Raw genomic sequence first — 8,789 nt, 5'->3', positions numbered from 1 at the left:
ACTGAGAAAACACTTCACGTCGAAATGATCGTGTGTATGGAAACTCACCACGAAGGGGCGACAAAATGTAAAGAACGATGGATCGTTAACAGCAAATTTAATGTCGAGTTTTTGAGGTGTTCAAAGAATCAAACATCCTACTCCACAATGTACAGTCAATGGAACCTTTTTTGTAATGTGATTAGCAGCTAAATTGATAATATACATTCACTTCTTCAAAACCTGTAACATCAAATCCTATTGAGATACGTCGTATCAAAACAAGGCAAATATATATATATATATATATATATATATATATATATATATATATATATATATATATATATATATATATATATATATATATATATATATATATATATATATATATATAATATATATATTGTTGTGGTTGACCAAATTCGCAAACCACCATTCAGGTCCCTTAGGTGAGATATCTCGGTAAGTATATGTGTAGTTAGGCCCAAACCCGTTGTCTAGAGGGAATAAATGTCATCCATGCGGGCTGCGACTCTTCAGGATAGCCGTTTTTCTTTTACTATCTTTATTTTGGACCAGCCGCCATTATTACCACCACCAACCACAACGCGCTTCATAACAACAACCACCAACCACAACGCGCTTCATAACAACAACCACCAACCACAACCGCCACGACCTTTACCGTCACAACTCGCCACCGTCGCATCGCCACCATTCTCGCGCCACTTGTGGGCGCCGATACTGGACTCGTGTAGGGCGCGCACCGAGCAGCGTGTTCAAAAACATCACGGACTTTCCGCAGAAAACGGATCAAAAACGACTCACGCCCACTTTTGTTCCGTCCAATCGGTGAGCGAGGGGCGATTTGGCCCCGCCTCCAGGGCGTTGGAGGGCGGTCGCTATATGCAAATTCATGGATCAAAAAGCATTCACGCCCACTTTTCCTCGGGCCAATGGGGAGCCAGCAAGAGAGGTGAAGGGTCGGAGGCAGAGGGTCAAGGGTGAAAAGAGCGAAGCCACGGGGCTTATAAAAACGGCTGCGTTCGTCAGTCAAGTTCAGTTCAGTTGGAAGTTGAGTTGAGTGTGCGGAGTTCAAGAGAGTCATCGGTGGAGCTGGAAAGAAGTGGTACTAGTCAGAGTGAAGAGGACGGAGCTGTGGAGAGGTGACGGCGGCGAAGGCGGACGAGGGGGTGCTTGCATCGGTGCCGAGAGCGGCACAGGGAGAGGCCAGCAACGCGACCGAGGTGGAGGAGGAGACGCTCGCCGCGGGACCCGAGACAGGGTTATATCCTCCTTCCCCCAAGCATCAGCAATCCCCTCCTGTTTCCCCCCGCGCTGAGATAGTGTGACAAAGGGGGCCCCCTTCCCACCCCCTACCAGACACTGTCCGCGAGGCCCGCGGAGTTGAGGCACCACCGCCACTTCGCGTCACACCATCAGACGGGTAGGCCCGACCCGGTCTCGGCCCCAGGCCCGCCTCATCCTGGAGGGTGGTTCTCTTTTCCTTTGCTTTGGGAATATGTGTTGTCGGCGCCGTCTGTGAAGTAAAATTGTATAAGTGTTGCCGTGTGCCCTGTAGTCGGATAGATCTGCATTGTTGCATTTGCTTTTTGTGTAATATTGCATTGTCTTCTTCTTTTACATGTGCTTTTGGTGGAATTGTATATGTGTGCTTTCCGTTCATCACGAAATAAATGTGCTTATTGTTGAACTGTTTTCCCGCTTCGCTTCGTCTTTTCCTCTATTGAATCTCCATCTTGCTTCACGTAAAGGGTTGGTCGTGGGCTAAAACGCCCGATAATTAATCGAACCGTCGAGGCCGACGAATAACACCGCTCGGTTATCCTGATAGTACGGAACGGGTCGCTTAAAGTGGCCCGTGTCCGAAGTCGACCTGCGGCGAGGTGCGATCGCCCGGTCTACCCTCCGTGTGGGTACTTAGGTAGGTCGAATTTGGCGAGCAACCCTATCCCACGCGGGGGCCGATTGGCACGATCGCGGTGAGACCGAAAGGTCCACCCGTGACTGGTTCCCGGCGTTAGTCCGAGAGGGTCACGACTGGATTGTCCGTCCGGTGGGCGACGTTCCGCGATTCGAGTTACGTGGCCGTCCGCACGCCGGCGGGCGCGAATCCGCAACACTGGTGTCAGGAGTGGGATATAAACTCATCGCCCTCCTCGCGGCACTGGTATTGGAGAACGGGAAAACGGGCTCTCCTGTCTCCAATTAAATTCACGGGAATCGGTCCAGGGGTGAGAGGAGCGACCCCCGATTCCCTCCAAATTACGAGCGAGTTAAATTAACCCTTTAAGAGAAGCAAGATGGCGTCTCAAGGCGAGCGGGAGCCGGGGGTATTAGAAATGGATGTAGAATGTGTAGAATCCATGGCTCAGGATGAAATCCCCGTGCAGGAAATGTTAATTGTACAGGAAAACGAACTCGCCCAACTGAACCCAGAGCCCGAAATAGGTGCGGCAGCGGCCGCGGTGTATTTCCCCTCCCCCTCTCCACCCAAACCCCCCAACCCCTGCCGAAACGGCTCACCCAAGCGCACCCGACATGGCCCAGCTATTCACCATGCTGGCAAAAATGTATGCGGAAATGACAGCGAACATGATCAAGCAAATGAACGAAAAGATGGATACATACACAAATGAAATGAAAAACGAAATGAAAGGCATGAACGAAAAGATGGATACAAACACGAATGAAATGAAAAACGAAATGAAAGGCATGAACGAAAAGATGGATACAAACACGAATGAAATGAAAAACGAAATGAAAGGAATGAACAAGCAAATGAAGGAAGAAACTAAAAAGCTCCGGGGTGAGACGCAGAACATGGGCCGATGCCTGCAGGCGGGCATGAAGGCCGTGACCAGGGAGCTGGGAATGGCGACTCCACGTGTAGGAACGAACGAGCTGGAAGGGGGTGCAACGGCTGACAGGCCCGCGGTGGAGGCGGGTAAGGAAAAAGTAATTCGGGAGACAAGAGACGAGGTGAAAGTAATTGCGAGGGAGAGAAAAGAACAATTAATACGGAAAGCAAGGATGAGGTACGCGGAGATCGTGAAAGAGCAAGGAGTGAAAAACAGGGAAGGACGGGAGCGACTTAAGGAGAAAGCAAGGTTGACCTACATAAAGATAAGGGAAAGACGCCAGAAAGAAGCGAAGACTAATAGACACGAGGAGACAACAGAAACTTGTAAATGTATAGAGACACGGGAGACAGAAAAAATAGAGGGAAGACTACACGATGAAGACGGGGTAAGTGACGCGCACACACACACGGAGGTAGTGGAGGATAATGAGGGTGAGCTGGTGGACTGGGTGGAGACCCAGTGCGAGCACCTGGATGGCCTCCTCCAGGAACGAGGGGAGGGAGTATTCCCCCTTGAGGTGAGTCACGACCAGGTGAGTTCGGTCGCGCTTTGCGAGGTTGAGGGGAGGAGTGCTGCGAACGGGTGCTTGGAGAGCTTGGGGGGTATAGAGGGCCCGGAGACCCTTGTGAGAACACGAATCCCCAGTGTGGTTGTCCCTGTGTGTGTGGTGCAAGGCGTGAGTGCGTCCCCGTGTGTGGAAGCGACCCCGTGTGTGAGTGGTGTGGTGGCGATGGTGCCAGAGTGCGTGCTTCCCAGCACGCCGTGTGTGGATGAGGCACCGTGTGTGAGTGAAACGGCCAGTATGAGTGAGGCACCGCGGATGAGTGCCCCCGCGTGTATGAGTGAGGCACGGTGTGTGGATGAGGCACCGCGAGTGAATGGAGCACCACGTGTGAGTGGTATGGTTTATGCGAGGGAGACCGTGTGTGTGAGAGAGCGGTATGTAAGGGAGATGTCGGTGGGCATGTGTGAGCACGCAGCCGCGTCTCCCGGTGTGAATGTAATGGAATGGAGTGTGAGCGTCGTAACACGCAGGTGTGCGTGGGTCGAATGGAGACGACGACGGCGACATGTGAGGAAAGGAAGCCGAGTAGCGGCTGTAGTTGTTTCGGGGACCGTGCCGGGTTCACCCAGCAGTGAGCACGAGGTCCGTGCTGTGCAACGCACGAGGCCCCCACGTGCTCGCTTGCGAGAGTGAAGTCCCGGTCCGGAAACGCACGCGGTAGATTTGCCGATCTCGCGGACGGACAAAGTTTAGGCAGGATTTCGGATTTGGACCGGACGGGTTCTCCACGCGATCGTGTGTGTTAAGCTCCAACGGGCAAAGCACATGTGTTCGCGTGGGGAACCCCTCGAGACGTGGGGCTTGTGTTTTTTTTTTATGCGCACGGTGACGTCATGGCTGCACGTGGGGTTGGAATCCGGCAGGAGGGGTATCCCTGCCGGATGGTACCGTCCAAGGAGGGACGAGGAACACGTGCAGCTGCATGACGTCACGGGCAGGTGCAAAGTGCGCGAGCTCTGAGTTGCCGCGCTGGTGCTGCGCAGGTAAAGAAAAAAAAAAAAAAGCAAGCCTCACTTTCGGGTGCACAGGATTCCTGGGCAAAGGGTGGAAGACGCCCTTACCAGGGCACAGGATGGAAACTAGTTAGGGGGAAGGGTTAGCTTAGTTAGACCGACTTCATGGGGCAGGGGTAAGTCCTCATGGAGTCCGTGGAATGGATTAGTTAGAGGGATTTTAGCGAGATTTAGGTTGGGAAATAAAATGAATTATTTGAAGACAGCGACAGACTTGTGAATGTGTAGTGGGGACGTAGCTTAGCTACGTAGTGTTAAAAGGAACGTGCTACTAGTTTAAGGGACGACGTGGGAGCACGAGTTAGTTAGGGAAGGTAGTTAGAAGGATGGCAGAGTTCAGTGGTGTGTGTGTTGAAGAGAGTTGGTGAGTGAAGTGGAAGCATGTGCTTGGTGAGTGAGTGAGGCCAGCGGGTCTGTGTGAGTGGAGCGAATGGGGAATGCATGGTGCGATGAGTGATTGGGGGGAGGAGTGACTCCCGCCCAAGGGACCCCGGGGTCAGTGTAAAGTGAGTTTGGGGGTTAGTCAAATTAACAAATATGGAAGTCGTTTTGTTGTTGGTGGGAGTGTAGGCTCGAAACCCGTTTGGAGGGGTGCAGGAGCCCTGTTGACAGGCTGGGAGCGTGGCTGCGAAAAGTGAGTATCGCTGAGTGGGTACCCCGGGTACCAGGCTAGTCGGCCGTGGTAGGCCAAGGGCCCATGGGGGGCCGGGATAGCGTAGTGGGCACGGGTGCGCCTGCTTGGTGCGGGGGCCCGGGGCGCCATTAGCCGCGTGGGCAGTGTTGTGGGCACGGGTGACCCTCGGAAAGGGGCCTGGGAAGCCAGCCTGCCACGTGTGCGTTTCAGTGGAGGTGCCATGGGGGGCACTCCCCGGTGTTAGGGAGTTGGTAGGCTCGGAGGCAGTGTAGTGCCCGGGGGTGCCATAGCGGGAGAATCGGCAGAGGGTCGTGCCTGCCAAAGGGAGCCACGTGTCCCAGCCATGAGACCGTGTGAGGGCACGGGAAGAAAATTGGGGGGCGAGGCCCGAAATTGTGAGGACACCAACACAGGCGACGGGAATCTGGGTTGTTAGAACCAATAGTTTAAGCGAGAGGCGCTTGTTGAAAGCCCCGGGGTAGTTTAACAGTTAAATGGATAGGGTAGATTAGGAGATGTACCCCTCCGCACCATCCATCCCCTCGCTGTCGTTGTGGGCCGCTGGACCCACTTTGGTTATAGATCGCTGAACTCTGGGGAGGCCATCCTGAGGCTTCGTTGGGCCTCGACACAGGACGCTAGCTCTCCCTTATTCCCCTCCGGGAAGGGAACGTAGGGGTTGGGAGTAGGCTAGGTGACAGGATAGGTTAGCCGAACAAGGACGATAAAGGGGGTTAGGGGACGATTTATAGTGGGGAAGTAAAAATAGAAAAATAAGTTGGGGCTAAATTGGGGTTTGGACAAATTAAGGGAGTAGGTATGTACAGTGACAGGCAAAGGCGATAGGTGAGAGGGAGACAGGGAGGTAGGTCCGAGCCCGCCTTCCAAGTGGCCTGCACCACCGCACTCCCTCCACCAACCTCCACTGAACGGCAAAGGCTGGCCAACTTCATCGGCTGGCCGTGTTTTGCTTCAAGGCGGAGGCCGGCCAACTTCATCGGCAGCTGTTGTTTTGCTGCAAGGCCTGTGCCGGCCGGATCATCTGCAGCTGTGGTACTTCAAGGCCTGTGCCGGCCAGTTCATCTGCCGGCTGTGTTTGCCTGCAACGGCCTTCTTCTGCGGGCTGTGTTTGCCTGCTACCTTTGCCATGCCATGCCCACTGCCCCTGTTCACCAGCCCCCGTTCAATTTTTGCTTTGCCCCCCCCTGTTCATTGCCATGTGCGCCGGGATCATCGTAAAGGCAACAGTTTGCAAGCTGCAAGAACTGCCCTGTTGGCAGCTACAACACGGGCCTGCACTGGCGGCCCGTGCACCGTGTTTGTGTTCATGCATCCATTCGTTGTGCTCATTGCGTGTGCCACTTGAGCTGGCACGGAGACTGCATTTGTGCAGCCCATGCACCGTTGTGGTTCACTGCGTTCAGTTCAAACCATTCATGCATCCATTCATTGTGTTCATTGCGTGTGCCACTTGAGCTGGCACGGAGACTACGTTTGTGCAGCCCATGCACCGTTGTGGTTCACTGCGTTCAGTTCAAAAGGGAAGGCCTTGGACTGCGTGTGAGCAGCCGGCCACGTTCCCTGTCACCTCCATTGTTTGAGTCAGAGACTGCATGCGAGCAGCCTGGCTCCCTGCTAACTGTTTTCTTTTTGCAGAGTTCATTGATCCTGGGCCATGGTTTAGTGTAAAATTTGTAAGTTAAGGTAAGATGTACTGTAAATATGAGTGCACCCCCGGCATGTATGTCTTAGCGCCGGCAATTTTATTTAAGTCGTCCGTGTGAGTGAGTTTGTTTAGGTAGTTACTCAGCCCTTAGGTTATTTATTTTGGGGACACGAATACCATGAATGTCGCACTCAGGGATCCGTAGGTAAAATGTACTAGGGGAAAACTACACATGATGGCACACGAAAATTTGACGACTCGGGACGAGTCTGTAAAAAGGGGAGGGGGTAGTGTTGTGGTTGACCAAATTCGCAAACCACCATTCAGGTCCCTTAGGTGAGATATCTCGGTAAGTATATGTGTAGTTAGGCCCAAACCCGTTGTCTAGAGGGAATAAATGTCATTCATGCGGGCTGCGACTCTTCAGGATAGCCGTTTTTCTTTTACTATCTTTATTTTGGACCAGCCGCCATTATTACCACCACCAACCACGTCTCAACAGCCATCACACAACAACCACCAACCACAACGCGCTTCACAACAACAACCACCAACCACAACGCCGCTTCACCACAACCGCCACGACCTTTACTGTCACAACTCGCCACCGTCGCATCGCCACCATTCTCGCGCCACTTGTGGGCGCCGATACTGGACTCGTGTAGGGCGCGCACCGAGCAGCGTGTTCAAAAACATCACGGACTTTCCGCAGAAAACGGATCAAAAACGACTCACGCCCACTTTTGTTCCGTCCAATCGGTGAGCGAGGGGCGATTTGGCCCCGCCTCCAGGGCGTTGGAGGGCGGTCGCTATATGCAAATTCATGGATCAAAAAGCATTCACGCCCACTTTTCCTCGGGCCAATGGGGAGCCAGCAAGAGAGGTGAAGGGTCGGAGGCAGAGGGTCAAGGGTGAAAAGAGCGAAGCCACGGGGCTTATAAAAACGGCTGCGTTCGTCAGTCAAGTTCAGTTCAGTTGGAAGTTGAGTTGAGTGTGCGGAGTTCAAGAGAGTCGTCGGTGGAGCTGAAAAGAAGTGGTACTAGTCAGAGTGAAGAGGACGGAGCTGTGGAGAGGTGACGGCGGCGAAGGCGGACGAGGGGGTGCTTGCGTCGGTGCCGGGAGCGGCACAGGGAGAGGCCAGCAACGCGACCGAGGTGGAGGAGTAGACGCTCGCCGCGGGACCCGAGACAGGGTTATATCCTCCTTCCCCCGAGCATCAGCAACCCCCTCCTGTTTCCCCCCGCGCTGAGATAGTGCGACAAAGGGGGCCCCCTTCCCACCCCCTACCAGACACTGTCCGCGAGGCCCGCGGAGTTGAGGCACCACCGCCACTTCGCGTCACACCATCAGACGGGTAGGCCCGACCCGGTCTCGGCCCCAGGCCCGCCTCATCCTGGAGGGTGGTTCTCTTTTCTTTTGCTTTGGGAATATGTGTTGTCGGCGCCGTCGGTGAAGTAAAATTGTATAAGTGTTGCCGTGTGCCCTGTAGTCGGATAGATCTGCATTGTTGCATTTGCTTTTTGTGTAATATTGCATTGTCTTCTTCTTTTACATGTGCTTTTGGTGGAATTGTATATGTGTGCTTTCCGTTCATCGCGAAATAAATGTGCTTATTGTTGAACTGTTTTCCCGCTTCGCTTCGTCTTTTCCTCTATTGAATCTCCATCTTGCTTCACGTAAAGGGTTGGTCGTGGGCTAAAACGCCCGATAATTAATCGAACCATCGAGGCCGACGAATAACACCGCTCGGTTATCCCGATAGTACGGAACGGGTCGCTTAAAGTGGCCCGTGTCCGAAGTCGACCTGCGGCGATGTGCGATCGCCCGGTCTACCCTCCGTGTGGGTACTTCGGTAGGTCGAATTTGGCGAGCAACCCTATCCCACGCGGGGGCCGATTGGCACGATCGCGGTGAGACCGAAAGGTCCACCCGTGACTGGTTCCCGGCGTTAGTCCGAGAGGGTCACGACTGGATTGTCCGTCCGGTGGGCGACGTGCCGCGATTCGAGTTACGTGGCCGTCCGCACGCCGGCGGGCGCGAATCC

The sequence above is a fragment of the Eptatretus burgeri genome, chromosome 18, assembly GCF_056783735.1.
Source record: "Eptatretus burgeri isolate ZD-2024b chromosome 18, Ebu_testis_v1, whole genome shotgun sequence".
Taxonomy (NCBI): domain Eukaryota; kingdom Metazoa; phylum Chordata; class Myxini; order Myxiniformes; family Myxinidae; genus Eptatretus; species Eptatretus burgeri.
This window is presented reverse-complemented; position numbering follows the sequence as displayed.